The 13,680-nt window shown below is 37.9% G+C and overlaps 1 protein-coding gene across 1 annotated transcript in view; it reads right to left on the reverse strand.

Annotated features, from left to right (window-relative positions):
• The window catches only part of ndst1b (N-deacetylase/N-sulfotransferase (heparan glucosaminyl) 1b), a 71,650-nt gene extending 58,318 nt beyond the window's left edge, over positions 1 to 13,332 (reverse strand). The window contains exon 1 of the mRNA XM_066716799.1: positions 12,807 to 13,332. The gene's annotated coding sequence lies outside the window, so the exon portion shown is untranslated. The remainder of the gene's footprint in view (positions 1 to 12,806) is intronic.
• Positions 13,333 to 13,680: the final 348 nt, after the last annotated feature.

Consider the following 13,680-nt stretch of genomic DNA (forward strand, 5'->3'; position numbering starts at 1 on the left):
ACCTGTATAGAACTATGTTTTATCGGTTGTATTTCCAAGCCCATCATTAGGTATGTAAACCCTATTTTTCACTGCAGCTGAGCAGTTTGAGAACACAAGGTTACCGCACGTTGCACATTGCATGCATAGTTATTTCCATTTCGACTGAAGTTTTAATAAATCATTGTGAATGAGGCTCATTTGTCGGAACAAGGCAGGGGGTCCTAATTCCGGCATTTGTTACTAGTGGTTTCAAACTCCAAAACAGAGAAGACTCAGTAAGGCAGGAAAAACACAAAAGGTCAAAAGGGATCTTAACTGAATTTGAAACCTTTAGTTCACCATGCAGACAACACAAGCCACCTTTGACATTCTGTGACGTAAACTGTCCTTGCACCTGTGTCCCATTAACTCACATTAAAGGAGAGATCGATGGTCTTATCACTTCAGGGAATCTGCGCTGTCCTCATCCCCCAAACTTTAACCCATCGGTGAACTTTTCATATCAACAGTTAGTTGCACGCAGAACAGGACAAAAATGCAGTATAAAGCGGATCGACCAGTGGCTTTGTTGACCGAGTTCCTGTGTGTACACTAACCTGCAATCTGTTCTTAAATCAAAATTATATAAAAAAGACAAACATAACTATTATGATAAGTTACAAAGAGAGGAACTAAATATTTAAACATGTCTGTTTCACACCATTCTAGAAAACCACAGTTGCATTTACATTACATTAAATGCATTTCAATTGCATTTACCATCCCAAAGATTACACGGACAATCAAATTTATTTTTCTTCGAGTAATTAATGGCAATATACAAATGTCAGTGCTTTATTTTAATACTTTTATGCTACAGTGACTATAGAGATTCACAAAGGTGAAACACAGTGGCTGTGCAACGATCGTTTCTATGCACAGGAGTCATCGTTTATTCTTTTCCCCACTGTGTTTTTACAAATGTATATATGACAACCTTTGGAATAGTGATACAATGGATACTTTGCATCTATTTGACATTTAATCCAATATGTGCATTTTATAAGGTTACCTAGGACCAAATAAAGTTTTTACTGTGTCTATATTAGGGGGATTAATTAGTAAAGTTCCAAATCTAATTAGTACAATACTAATACTAAGCGACTTCCTTCTACAGCACTATAGGTCATATATTGCAAGTGACAAATTTAACAGCACATGCATTCCAACAGACGTAAAGGGACTCCGCAGGGCACAATGTAATTTCGCAGCCCTGCTCAGGAATTCACCTGGGTTTACATCACATGGCTCTTTATCCTTATCGCTCTGCTCTCGCTGCCTGTCTAGGACTTACAGTTAAACCAGGGCACTCTCAATTCAGAGTGCATTAGCTTTATGAAGAGGGCAGCTTATCAATTGTTTCTCCCGCTGTCGTTTAACAAGCTAAACAGCGAGATAATTCGATATACGTGTGGCACAAGCTTTCGTTCATTTTTAACGAATGCCGCGTGGGCCTGGTAGTGACAGCCGAGCGCTCGGGAGCAGCATGTCCGGGCACCAGCAGAAGGCACTGCATTGTTTCCAGCTCTGGGAGCCAGCAGTGCACGCCTCTGCCAGAGACAGGCCATCCATCTTGGCACTCGGCTTAAACAGTGACAAGAGGGCCGCTGATGGCACCAGGAACAGGCGGTAATGGAGCGCTCTGCCTTGGCACTAGATCATCACAGTGACAGTGTTGTTTTTGTTTATTCAAGGGCAGTGGTTGTGTAGAGGACTAACTGTAGTGGCAAAAAGTTAAACACACAACAGAGATTTATTTTTCCTACTACTGCTCCAGCAGAACTGTGTTGTACTACCAAAAAAAACTAAAATTCCAAGCCAAAAAAGGGATCACAAGTTCAAGTCTGATCTCCACCAATGGCAAAACTAGAGGATTCCCGGAAACCCTTGTTGGTATTAGTACCTGTTGACAAAATATTCATCCACTAACCCTTTACGTATGAGGCTACGAAAGCAAATGCATGCTAATGAGGGGGGAAAAATGGCGGTGAAGCAGTATTTGTTTTTTCAGATATTTACCATCCCTTACAAAATATTTTAGGATTCCTTCGTTGAATTATTGAATTTGATAAATTACTGCCAAGGCCTTAAACAAGTGGGGGGAAAAAAATATAAATATATTATATATATACACACACACACACACACACACACAATTGGAGGTGAAAAGCATATACTAAAAAAAAAAACATTTATCCTGCTTTTCATAGATAAGATTATTATATATAATTATTATTATATTATAGGATTTCACATATAATTAGGAACTTAACAGGATCCTAAAGTATACAAATACAAAAACATTAAACAGACTTGAAAGAATAGAAAAACTTCTTTCACCACAGTCCCCAAAGAGATCCGATTTAAGATCACAAGACCCTGCCTTTCATTTACAGTTATCCCAATTAAATTTAAAAAAATTAAAAATACCATGTCTGAACAACAAACCAATGTTATACCCTTTCTCAACCAGTGAATCTTAACAGCTTTCTTCCTATGCCTACTTAATTAATATCTGCAGTACGGCTTTGAAGCGTGGAACCTATGTAATACAAATGTTACCTAAACAACCTCTTAACCCTCCTTAATACGATTACACAGCAGGGGTTAAAGTTCAATCATATCGCGGATTCCTGTGCATCTTGGTTTTCAAGAAACAAGATGCATGTGATATCAGACTTAAATAGAAGCCAGCAGTACAGTGAGCGAATATAAGCTATAGACTATCACTGAAAAATAAAAGGACAGCTTGTTCTGTGTTGGCTCCAAGAAATGAGCAGAAACAGGACAGGCAGCCTTGGCACTACCCACAAAGAAGACAAATTATAATGCAATACTTGAAACTGGCACAGGAAAACCAGATTAATTAATTGGTCCTCCATGCGTGACAGAATGAAGCTAAAGAAAAATGCCTGTAATTGAACAAATCACGTGGAAGGCTACTATGCACTAAGTATATTACACAGGTCCCCGTGTCACTGCTAAGAAGGGGCATGTAAAATGACAGTACTGTGCACGGGCACAAAGCCTTCCCGCAGACAGATTGCTTAGGGTTGGCAATCGGACACAGATTGGGATTTTGCAGTTGGCGACTGACCTGAAAGTGAACAATTATAACTTAACGCTAATAAAACAGCAATCATTTAAATATATTTACAAATAATTCAAGAATTATACATTGCAAGAAGATGTAATTTAGGTTCCTTCGATCCAGATTTGCTGATGCACCTGATCATTCTGCTTAAGTTGTGCAAACCACCATGGTACTGTGCACAAACAGACAAGAGATAAGTAAACCAAAAAAAAAAAAAGGTACTATTTACACAACTGAGGAAATAGCCAAACAAATACAACTCCTGTAGGTAGGCAAGCAGAGGCCAGTGACTGGAATGCATTCTTCAGTTCAGCACAGGCCTTCATCAACTCATGCTCATTCATACATGCCTCTTTCAAAACATTAAGAGCAGACCGCTAAACCCAGTTTAAACATTTTACACATTTTAATGCTAACAGTTATCACTGAGGTTGCAGCCTCTCTCAATTTGTCAAGTATCATCTCCCTGTGGTTTTCTTTTAAGTAGATATCAGAGAGCCATCCGTGTGCAAAGGATTGCATTGGAGTTGCATGCTGTAGAAGTCTACAGACTATTCACAAGTTCCCTATCCACGGTATCCTTGCACAAGATCTACCCAACAACAGACCTGCAACTGAGGTGGGAGGCCAGATAAGTTGAAATCGAGGCTGATGGATAATAGATCCAGTATGTTCTTAATAAACCATTTTACTAATGTAGTTTAAAAATCTGTGCTGCCTTTTAGAAGATAATACTACTATATTAGAAAGTCTAGAGCACAAAATGCATTAAAAGATTACTTAAAAAAAAAAAAAAAAAAAAGATTACAACATAAGTTCTCTTTTCTTTTAGGGTTACAGATATACAGAAAATGGCAAAATAAAACGGATGCATCTGCTAGCTCACCATGAATTACTGAAGACTGCGAGACAAACGTTGGACTAAATGATTTAATTCAGGTCTTTGATATGCACTCAGTGATTAAGAAAGGCACTGCCCCACACTCTTCCCTTTACTTTTAGGTTCTTGTCAATTTTAAGGTTTGAAAATCAATCATTACACAATGATTAAGAAAAACTAAAAATCCTCAGACACACAATTCCATACACGTTGTGATTCAGTTGCTGTAAATTACAGGCAAAGAAATTAAATACATGTGTATTAGAATCTTTGTCATTAAAAACTACCATGATACATTTAATCAACTATATATTAAATACTCCAATCTGTAAATAAATCTCAGGGATACCAGCTCAAAGTTAGGATTGAATGTTTTTGTGTCACTGTAAGACTTTCTTTTATAGATTATCCCCGCTGCAGATAATCTGTGCTGCTTCAGTTGTACCCAAGGCAAAACTGCTCCCTAGTGAGGTGAGTGTTCATAAGAAGTAAATGCTCCAGGTAAAACAGTATTGAAATTCAAATTTGAACGTAATGGATGGTATGCCTCAGTCTTTCTGGGTCACCGAACACGCATGCTGTACATTCAGTACACTGGGACCCTCTTCCCAAGCTCATTGTGGAATCCCAACGCTGCCAGGCTGGTTAAGGTTTAAGCTCTACCCAGCGATGCGTCAAAATTCCCCATCTTGCTCACGCACAGCAGCAGCAAGAAGGGCATTGTTTTGGCTATGCTCACTGAGAGGGCGAGGGGCTGAGAAACAAGTTATTTTGCTGTGGCACAGAAGATGCATACCACAAGAGTCTGAGCAGGACTCGGCTCAATGCACATGTAAGAGAACTCGATCCTACACCTGTGAATTCCCCCACCGTCTCTCTCCACTAAAAAGGACCAAGAAATCAAGATTCTGTCTACATCTTCCATGACTACTCACACCAAAGGGATCATAATAACAACGACTATGACTATAACTCTTTGGGTATTACAGTATGTATATACAACAAGCTTGAGAAAGAAAGAGGAAAGAGGGAAGAGGAGAAGGAAAAAATATCAACCCCTTTCCTCTTACAGATACACACAAAAGTATCACAGTCAATGCAGAAATTATTCATGGTTTTAATTATTTTTCATGTAATAAAAAATAACGAGAGTTTTGGGGGGTTGAGGGCAGGAAGCGTTCTCCTTTCTTTCATCAACACTGAAAACAATGAACTTGATCAGAGAATCAAATAGATTAATTATAGGACAAACAAGTCCCCAGTTTAAACCTGTACGAGTTTAAGCCAACCTTAATATGCTAGACTACTCAGCCAAAATGCTGTTTGTACTAGATTTAAACCCTTAAATTTAGGATAATATTGAGGGAACCACCAGTAGAATATTATTATTAGTAGCTGGATCTACAGGGCAACAGTTAAAATATGCCAATGTCCAACAATTATAGCCATTTCCATAAAATTACTGTAAATAACTACCAAGCAATTAATTTGTATTTATGTCATGCAATCAAAACGCCTTGCTTAGGGAAGCATTAATTTAGAAACACAAAGACTAAAACAGTTTTACAAAGAAGGTCTTGCTTCTAATTATAAGAGATCCAATACTGCTCAAGTCTAGCCTATAACTTGACGTGTCTGACCGCTACAGAGAATACCCTAATGTGTGGTGTCTAGAAGGCGTTTTATTGCTTTTGTAATCACAGAATCCCCTTCCTCCTCATTAAGAACAAGAAATAAGTTTTGCATCATAAAAAATCAAATGCACAGTACAAATTACATAATGTAATGTATATATTTGTTCCAATTAAACAAATACCTAGTTCAATGTAATAACTAATACTGAGCAAGAGCAAAGTTTAAAAAACAAAGCCTTTACTAGCATTGATTGGAGTTGGACAATTTGTGCATTCATGGGAAATTAATTAATTATCATATTAAGCAATGATTCATCAAGGTAGACCATCTAAAACACTGTACACTGCTCTTAAACAAGACTATACACACTACAGTTTAAACAGCAGAGTAAATGTGTATCTGGGAAACACAGATGCACATCATATGCATTCCAGTTTTCCTCCCTCCCAAAAAACATCGGAGAAAGAACACAATCCTTACCTTTATAGACATGAAACTGCCATAACACTTCTCCGGGGGACCAGGGATATAATCCACTAGTTTATTCAGTTATTCGTAAACGGTACTCAGGAGGTACCAGCTATTTAAGATTGCTTTGCTTCACTCATTTTTTTAAACACATAGTTCATTCGATTGCGCGCTGCTTTCCAAATGGAGAACACTGCCGATTATGCCATTATAATCCCTCCTTGAGAGTTTGCATTCCACTGTGAACACAACACAATCAGCAAGTGACCAGTCAATAATGTTCAGCTTAGTAAAGCTAGTATAATAAAATAAACAAACATCAAACGATATACTGGGTTAAAGAAAAAAAAAAAATCTACAGTTGCTCACAAAGACTCGATGGAATTTCAAACAGGGAACACCGTGGACTCTTGACAAGAGGGGAAACCGAGAAGCTCCCAGGGGTGCTCATCACACTGCAGTCTGAAGTCTGGCTTTCTAGAGGTGCTTCTCCAAGTCTGACTGAGTCTGTTAATCAAACTACTTGAGCTCTGCAGCCAAAGAAAAAAAAATCAAGAGCTCTGCACTAGCCTTTAATTGCATTTTCCACAAAAAAATAAAAAAAGTTAAGCTAAACAAAGAGAAGATATTTGAAATAAATTTAGAATATGAACACCTTTAAGGTACTGTTTTTACAATGCGGGTTAGTCTTGAATGAAAAGCTAAATGTTTCCCAGACCCTAAGAAATGTTTTTAAAAAAAGCAGTGATCACAAGGTAATGTGTTTTATTGTATTGTAATGTGGTTCCAATATTTATGTTAATTGTCTGTGATTAAGTGATAGGAACCAATTATATTTTTTGGAATCACTGGTTAAATGTCAAATCCCTATTCTATTAAAAAAAACAATACATGAATATGGTCCTACTTGTACTTCCAAAGTACACTAAATTAAAGTGTTGAGCCTCAGGGTATGTTTGAAATCATAAAGTGGAGTTGATTAACATTGAGCAGTTTTTAACCCATAAATAAAGTAAGGCCTATACTTTTAAAAGACAGATCTTTTTACAACTGTAGTGGCTTTAACTATAGACACAGACACATACCTATATGTGCATTTATACAAACACTATCTTTACTTTTGATTACATTCAGCTTTTGCAGACCTGTCAAAAGACATTTGGGCAATCTGTAAATCACTATGGTGTATGAACATGTTTTTAAAAATAAGATTACGTGCAATGTTCATAATGGTTTAATTAAAACTGACAGAAAAAACAAACAAACTGTCAGGTAAGCAAGGCACGTCAAGTTTAAAGACAGCTCACAAATTCCAATTCTATAGGTGTATTTTCTGGTATGCTTTAATGCTCATTGGTTGATTCAACCGAGAATGGTACAGTGTTGTCAGCTAATTTTGTAGCAAATTCAGACTGATGCTACCCTTCATCTAAACTAAATTTTGTTTTGTACTGAAAGTACCATTCAAGTAATATGAACAGTTGATAACTGGTAAGTAAGCTTGAACCAGACAAAGCATTCTCTGTCCTCAATGGAGGGTTGAAGATGTAACCTCAACAGAAGAGGGTGAAGTGGATTTCTCCATTGGGCCATCACTCACATCGAAATGAGAGCCAGAGCTTTGAAGGCAAAGACACAAAGAGGTCAAAGAACCATCAATTTGAAGTGAATGTACTGATGAACAAATCACATCTAGTTTATACACTGAAAAAGTTTAAAATGCAACAGCAGTCGGTGTGTCCAGACAAAATTGGCCGCATTCTCTTTGGAAATTAATATTTTACTGGTGCTGCTCCTACACTTATACAGCAATTATTCACTGCTCTTTCAATTTTCTTTTTTGGCCATGATTTCAAAGACAAAGCAGTCAGCATAGTTCACACTGCAAATGTAGTTATACACTCCCATAAATAAAAACCTTATGTTAAAGCCACTCACCACTCCAGTCTATACAGCAAACGACTAAGTGGTGCTGATCTCAATACAGACAAAAAGCACAGCCAGGTCACAGACTTAAAAATCAGCTATGGAACCTTAAATATGTATTTCTTAATTTCAAAATAATTGGGATACACGTAGAGAGCCAGTATTAGGTTTTGCGACTTCACTTGTCAGCAGATTAATTAAGCTTTCTGCTTGTCTTGTTAAATCTTACAGTATCTATTTATTTCGCCAGCGAGTCAATGGTATTGATTGAAGATTCACCAGGCAAGAGCACTGGAGAGCACAAGGGATTTTTTCTTTTTGGTTTAAATAAAAAAATTGAAGGGTACTGTACTGTACAGAACATATATCTTCATATTCATTATGCCTTAACCAAGCAAGGCTTTTCCATACATAGAGAGCAGGGTTTTTTGTTGTTTCTGTTCACTCCATTTTGCAGAAGTGACCCCCGATATTAATAATACACTGTATAGTACTGTACGCATGTTTGCATTTCTGCATTAAAGCTCTACAAGGACTTCGGCTTTACAGGCTGTAACTAAAATTAATTAAGTAAACCTTGAGACGTTATGAATTGTTAAATATGAAGGACAGGTCCAAGCTGAAGATTAAGAGGTCTGCTCTTTTTTGGGATTATTCCTATATGAATTCAGATGAATAATTTCCTATGCACATTTTCTTTTGGATCTAGTGAGAATGACAAAGACTACGGGAGAATACATTTGAGACCAGAATAGTAATTATGTTTCTTCTACATATATTTGTATAATGAATTTGTGATTTTCATTCATATGGGGTACTAATAAATCATATTTATGTTACTAGTTTTTACTAAAATAAGCTATAGTTAAACACTTGCAGACTATATATCCATAATTGAATCCATAACTTATTTCAAATACAGATGTGAATTTTACATAATTGACCTTTTCCTGCTCTGACCAGTCACCATCCTTTCATTTATTCCCCACAAATCTGACTACAATGTGATCCAGCACCTTCAGCAATAAACGTACATATGCATACACACAAACCCACACATACATACACACTAATTACTCAATTACTAAACTTCTATAGCATCATACTTTTCTTTTGGTTGGTTTTAACCTGAAGTCATATATAGGGACTGTGACATATTTTCCCAGTCTTTGATTGTGTGTTATATATATAAATGCCATTTACAAAAATACATCTACTTTAGCAGTATTGTAGCAGCATTGTAACAATACCAAACATCCTTGTTCTGCATGGCTCTCATTCCATATACCTCTCATATCAATGAAGGTAATGTGTAAAATTATGTAAAATCTAAATTCATATTCTGGAACATTCATAACACTGAATATAGATAAATAAATAAATAAATAAAATCATTCAATTTCCCCACAAGAGATGATCAGGAGAATTAGATCAAATCAGGTTCCCAGGCATAAAAAAAAACAAATTACTAATCCATTTCAAAATGAATTTGTAATGCCTTTCATTTTAGAAATTAGAATCCATATGCTTATTCATAGATTGCAAAGGCACGATGATTAAAGCGACCCAAAAAAAAACATCCACAGAACCTCTATGGTTTTGGGATCAGACGGAAACTTAAGCGCATTCCATTTCTCACATTCAATTTACTTGAGTGCATCTGACAGAATCCTTCCCAATCTGGCAAACCTATGTAGCACAGCAGAAACTAAGCAGGGTTAGAAAGCATCTGAATTGGAAAGTTGCCTTGGTCCAATCTCAATCTAAAGAAAGGCTTCCCATCAACAGAAAAGTCAACATCTCTCCACGGAACCACTATGGAGGAAACACAAGGCTTGGCATAGACTTCCATCAGCCTCTCTCAACTTATCAACTGAAGACATTATAGAAGTGCTAGCATGAGAAATTGACAAGAGACCAAATAATTAGGAAAAAAAAAATACTGCAGTTTTTTCAAGCACTATTTTTTTATTTATTTATGTATTATGCGTAACTGTGCCAGATCACTGCAGGGGTTATGAAGAGAACAACAATAACTCTGCATGTCTAGAAGCCCTTGAATCTAACTTAACCTTAAACTCTCATTGAGGGAATATTACAAACATCAACCTCTAGTCTGCTCCAACATCCATCAAAATCAATCTGAGCCTCTTGAGGAAGACAAACAAAACAAAAACACTGAAATGAGACTTGCAGTACACCCGATTACAATGCCAATAGCATTAGAAACAAGCCTCACACTATACAAGCTAAAAAGTCAACTTGATTCCCCATACATATTTTTAATATAACCAAGAGCAATGGCTGGGGCAGGACTGGAACTTTTCTTTTCCCAGCTAAGGTCAACTCCATGCTTTGCACTGCATAATTCAGACATGCATGGTACCAAGGTTTATTGAAAACAAAATCCACTATTTCTCTTTATAAGAAAGTCAGGGGCTCCTTTTTTGTTTTTTTGTTTTTAATATTATTAAAGAACTAAACACTTTACATTATGATAAAGGCACTATTGGTCTACAGAAAGCGATGATGTTTATATACTACTCCGTAAATTCTGTGGTAAAGTCTCCACACACACACGATCCCATACCCATTTATATTCTTAAGACCGAATGCACATTAAGTTTAAAAACTTTTACCAACTAAAAGTTGAGATAGTGGTCTCAAATGTCGGAACATGAGATTTGTGTTACACTGCATAATTACGGGATTATGATGCATTTTTAGAAAAGGGAAGACCAATGGAGAAAATGTAAAGTCCTGGGGGCTCCTACTTTACAGAAAAAGACATGTTCTGACAACGGCACCACACACCTTCTGAAGAGGAGGAGGAACTTCAAACAAGAAAAGCATATGCTGACTATATTTAATCCAGATATAAACTGTATAATAATATGTAATATCTACAAATTATGTACTGTGTTATGTACACAAATACTCATACTGAAATGATCGAACACTCTTAACAAAACTGGTTTATGGGGAACTCAACTGGTGACATTTAATGTCTCCATATCTTGTTATTGCATTATAAAACTCCATTTCAAGTTCACCTGCCTGTAAAGTGCATGCATGTATATTTCCATAACAATTTATATGACTAAGTGGTAGAGACTCAGTTTAAATCCTGACATCCAGCAGAAGAATGTTAATGTAGCCTAGCTGTAAATTTCAACCAAGCTTTTAAATATTTTAGTGGTTGTCTTTATGGAACAAGTTCTGAAGTTTATATAAAAAAAAAAAACACTTTAGACAGCAGAAAGCAGCCTAATTCATGGCACAATCCCTTTATTCGTTTCGCATCAAATGTGCTTGTGAAGTTTGTGGAGCTGTTTGGGATCAAGACCTCCAAACTTACTGTTATAACAAGTTATAAAATGTGTTTTTGGAGCTAAACATCACAAAATGTAACACATTGTTTGGATAGATTGCGTCTTGTGTGGCAATATAAAACATTTCATTTCACAAAAGTGTTTTCGAAACAAGAAACGCTAAATAGGCTCTAGTTAATCGTGTCTCTTCAGACAACCCCAAAAAAGTAAACAATACCAATCAAGAAGCAGTATGAATTGTGCCATTTTCTAAAATTACAAGACTGCATGGTGGAAGGACAAAAAAAACACCCAACCAGAAAAGTGTTTTGGCACCCGCTGCATAGTGGTGTGTGGGCAGAAACCCTTCTTACAGCGGGGAGATCACAGTTTGATTTATGATGTGAAGTCCTCAATCTCCTCATCATGTGCACTGTTATTAGTAAGCAACTATCTGAGAGTTTCCCCAAGAAGTCCATGGTGGTAGGCTCCACTATTTCAGATGCTATTCAAAAAAAAAACATTGATGTCTTTGATTGTAACTCATCACCACAATAAGCCCCGATTAGAATAAGAGATGAAAGATGTAATTTAGAAGTTACAGGTTGACTGATTAATTTTCAAGCTGTTGGATATAGTTCTGCTGTTGAGTTGGGGGAGGGTTCTTATTAAATCCAGATATTTCGTTTTTCTTATTTTTAACTTGTTTGTACTTTGTTTTCGTATATATAAATATTATTATTATTATTATTATTATTATTAATAATACAAACAAGTGTGAGATCAAGTTATCCAATGACTTTGGTAAGACTCACAGACACCAACTCCCCCCCTCCACATACCTGTCATGAGAAAGTCATTTTTACCAATTAACCAATTAGTTTTCCAAGAAATAGGCGGTTTCTCTTTCTTCCATGATAGCTGCCAAACACGGACACTTTTGTGGCCATGTCCACCTCTGATGTCAAAAAAATAACAACACACCGTGTTCAGATCCAGCACCCAAAAGTTACACTGCAGCCATTCTTTCGAGTCGGGCTGATTCCCTTGCAGAAGCAGGAGCGAAACCAAAGACCCGCCTGCCTGGGCTTTGCATTTCTTTTCACCGCTCTCCAAAGTAAGCATGCCATTTAAAATGCTCCCACCACACATTCAAGCCACGGCTGCCGTCAATCCGTGGGCTGCACGACTCCATTGGACCCCGACTCGTGTTCCCGGTCGATCTGGGCGACAGCCTCCCTTCAAGAACCCCAGAAACGGGGCAGCCCAACCAGGGGAGAAACTCCACTCGAATTCCAGGCTTCGGTTTCTCTCCAGGAGTCTGTCAGGCCGGACGATTTCTCCATCTCGGTCACACACACGGGCACAATCGGGGCTGGGGGGGGACTCGGCGCACACTAGCATACAACAGAGCCCAGTCGCTTCACAACAAAAACAACCGCACTTATGATGAATTAAATACACTACTCACCCCCTTATCTTTGTCTTTATCTACACCGGAGACGGGCTTCCCCTCACGTAAGCCGACTGGGGCTTGGGGGTGCCTGCTGCTTTTGGTAGGAGCGAATGGGGCTGCCGCCGCCGCTGCTGCTGCTAGGTCCCGGTTTTGTGTTGCAGGCTGCTCTGGTGGGAGAAATGTGAGAAGGTGTCTTTTTTATTTCTGCAGCACGGAGCAAGACAGCAAAACACAACACTCGCTAGAGGGCACCGGCGCCACCGAGTTGGGGGTGCAAACGAATGCAAAAAAGAAAGGGAGGAGTTTCTTTTAAATGATCTCTCCTGTTTCACCCCTCCCGTGTGGTTGTGTAGCACGGACACGCCGAGGAGACAAAGCATGCCCTCTTCAACACACCCCGGGCAATGTGTGGAGGGTACTGCATGGGCAAAACCAAGAGAGGTGCCCGTTGCCCTACAGTGTTGCTTGCGCCAGAGAGGGTGCTGCACTGAGACGTTTCCCCTTTGGCACATGCGTTTAGGTGTTGGTTGACTGATGTGTGGTAAGCCCAGGTGTCCTTATGAACTTCCTGCGATTCCCTATGTCTTTCAAATGCATGCATTCAAATCTGAAATGTTTTGTTTAAACTTGGCCTGATGCAAATCAGTGCTGCCTTATTTGTTTAACTGTTTGGCCGTTTTTCAACCATATCTGTATTTGCTGAAAAAGAACCATGGATGTGAACTGGACTTTGGATTCGGGCGAGGATCCTAAATCTTACAAAAGATCTATAAACAAAAATATGGGATATCAGACTCTCTCTCTAACACACTAACACAATTTACCTTTTAGATCCATCAGGTGATACAGTTCATGGACTATCTGGAGTTGAATACTTAATTGAATGAAT

The sequence above is a fragment of the Amia ocellicauda genome, chromosome 11, assembly GCF_036373705.1.
Source record: "Amia ocellicauda isolate fAmiCal2 chromosome 11, fAmiCal2.hap1, whole genome shotgun sequence".
Classification (NCBI taxonomy): Eukaryota; Metazoa; Chordata; class Actinopteri; order Amiiformes; family Amiidae; genus Amia; species Amia ocellicauda.